Raw genomic sequence first — 2,738 nt, 5'->3', positions numbered from 1 at the left:
GCCGCGCCCGCTGCGCCCTGCGCCCCCGGCCCCCGCGCCCCGGGCCAGCCTCGCCCCTCACCAGGCGTGAAGCCGACTCAAAGGCGTCTCCAGGCGCAGCGCAGAACGACTGCCGCTCCGCGCTCCCGCGGCTCTTAAAGAGCACCACGCGCACATCCCACTGGCTGCTATTTTTAGCCCATTCATTCTATTGGCCAGCGCGGCGGGGTGGTGCCGTCGCTTTGTCCGCTGTGCGCAGCCTCGACATCTCGGTGCCCACTCAGGGGTCTACCATCCTGGGGACCCCTTGCAAGCCACCCTGTACCCTCAGAGACCGTGAAGTTGGAGTCCAGCTCCTTGGATGTCCGGGGCCATCATCCCACCACGACTCTGCCCTGGGCGGGAAACTGAGGCCCGAGACCCTCCCTCCGCACTGAACACTCGGACTTGTCTGCACCGCGGCCCACGGCCTTCCTTGCCCAGACCCTGCGGTGGCCGCAGCTGGAGCACGAGCACCGAGTCCCGCAGCACGTGCTGCCCTGCCCCCGCCTGGGGAGGCGCCGACCTTCTTCAAGGTGCCCGCGGGCATCTCCGTGATCGTGGCGCAGAGCGAGGGCGCGGGAGGCGGAGGCGCAGACTGGCTGCGGCCCAGCCCGCCAGCACTGTGGCTCCTGACCTTGGCAAGGCCCCGGCTCTCCTGGTGCAGGTTCGGACCACCGTGTCCCTGAGAGGCTGTTAAGACTTGAGTGCCTCAGCCCCAGACCACCCCCTACCCAGAGGCGCAGGGCAAACCCGCAGCAGGAAAAGCTAAAAAGCCGTGAGCAGAGGCTGAACATCGCTGCTCATGTCAGTCCCCACCCCAAGGCTGCAGCTGCCCCACCGCGGACAGCTTTGCTATGGTCAGTGAGGACCCTGCCAAGTGCCCGAGGACAGTGTGGGGGCAGCATCGATCGTTAAAGTCGTGTTGGTTCTGATGGTGACCTGTCTGCCCTTTTCTGATTCCATTCTGGGGGTGGACCACCTTCATGCTCAGACCTGGGGGAGCTTGGGGCACTCAAATCTAGGGTCACCTCCCAACCCGGCTAGTGGGGCTGGCCAGTGGGGACTGACCGTAAGAGGAAAAGTGCTGCTCATTGATGAAGCGATGAGGCGGGAATGGGGAGACCGTAGCAGATGTTGGGCCCCAAGTCCTGGCAGATGCTCAGGGCAGTGTGCAGGGGACACGGTGAGGCTGCAGGAATCTCCCCCCATCAGGCCAGCAGGTGACTCCAGTGACGTCAGGAAATAGTGACACTGAGGAGAGGAGGCTGGGCAAAGGCCGCATCCCAGGCCAGGCTGAGCCTTGACCACTTTTCTTGGGGAGGTGACTGCAGCCAGTGGGGCCTCCTGCTGTGCCCTGCTCAGTGTCCATTGTTTTTCTGCAAACAGAGTCTTCACTGGCTGTGGCAGGTGCCCCTCTAACGGCCAAGCCCCCCAGCCCATCCCCACTGCAGCGGGATCTGCAGCTGCCCTTCCAGACCATCCTGGTGGTTCAAGTTTCTCTTTAAAGAAACCAGAGCGCTTCTGGGGTGGAGGCGGGGCTTTTCAGACCGCAGGGGCCTGGGGTGCCATTCAAAACTTCCTCTTTGTCCTTGGTCTCACTGACGCATACCCTCCTCCCCCCCAGGCAGCAGAAGGCCCCAGAGAAAAGGACCTTCCTCCCCAGCTCCTCCTGAGGGCTCCCTTGCTCACCCCCTGAGGTGGTCTTGTCTCTGGGAGCCTTAGTGAGCCGACCAGACAGAGGCGGCATGGAGCCTTGGTGGTCCCCAGAGCTGAGGGTCCTAGCCAGGAGGAGGTCACTGGTTATCTTCTTTGGACAATCCCCACCCTCACTGTCCCCAGGCCCACGGGAGCTGGTTTAGCAGCGTCCCTGAGGAAGGCACTGGTGACATCACCGGCCAGTTGTGGTCCTGGTTCTTCAGAGACTACACCTGGTTGCAGCGCCCCGCCCCCGTGCCTCTGCATTCCTCCCTATCCTGAGGGGGCACAGACGATGCAGGCCACTGGGGAAGTGTGGGCAGGGCCAGGCCAGCAAGAGAGGACTTGAGGAAGGATGGCAAGCTGGGCCCCAGAGGGGGAAACAAGTCTGTGGCCAGCAGGTTCCGCCTCCCTCCAAGTGGAGGAAGAATGTCACCTCACCAGTTGTCTCTAGGCCTGATCACTCCTTGAGAACCTGATAACATCTAAGGTGGCCAGATCAAAGACCAGCCCATATAGTGGATCCTGATAAGGCTCTGGGCCTGATCACAAAAGCCCAGACTCAAGTTAATTGTTTTTGATGTTAGGTGCCATCCAGTCAAGCAAGATCCTAAAAACAAAGAGTCGGAACCCAGTCCTGTCCTGCGCCATCCTCACACTTCCTGACACACAAGAGCCCATTGCAGCAGTCTGCTTGTCAATCCACCTGGTTGAGGGTCTTCCTCTCCTTCAGCGACCCACCACCCTTCCCAACATCGTGTCCCTCTCCAAGGAATAGCACCGTCTAGCAACATGTCCAAAGTATGTGAGGTGAAGCCTCATCGTTCTAGCCTCCAAAGAGCACTCCGGCTGCACCCTCTCCAAGACATATCTGTTCTCTCTGCCATCCATGGGATGTTCAGTGCTCTTCTCCAACACCACAGCTCAAAGATGTCAGTTCTTTTTCTGTCATCCTTATCCATTGTCCAGGTCTCGGATGCATAGCTAGTAATTGGAAAGACTATAGCCTGAATCAGATGCAC

The 2,738-nt window shown here is 60.4% G+C and overlaps 1 protein-coding gene across 1 annotated transcript in view; it reads right to left on the bottom strand.

Annotated features, from left to right (window-relative positions):
- CKB (creatine kinase, brain) overlaps positions 1–1,571 on the bottom strand; it is a 4,225-nt gene extending 2,654 nt beyond the window's left edge. Inside the window, exon 1 of the mRNA XM_006879052.1 lies at positions 1,533–1,571. The gene's annotated coding sequence lies outside the window, so the exon portion shown is untranslated. The remainder of the gene's footprint in view (positions 1–1,532) is intronic.
- Positions 1,572–2,738: the final 1,167 nt, after the last annotated feature.

Source organism: Elephantulus edwardii, unplaced genomic scaffold (genome assembly GCF_000299155.1).
Source record: "Elephantulus edwardii isolate Elephantulus edwardi_28Jun2011 unplaced genomic scaffold, EleEdw1.0 scaffold00002, whole genome shotgun sequence".
Taxonomy (NCBI): Eukaryota; Metazoa; Chordata; class Mammalia; order Macroscelidea; family Macroscelididae; genus Elephantulus; species Elephantulus edwardii.
The sequence above is the reverse complement of the archived record's forward strand: the minus strand, read 5'-3'. Positions and strand labels throughout refer to the sequence as shown.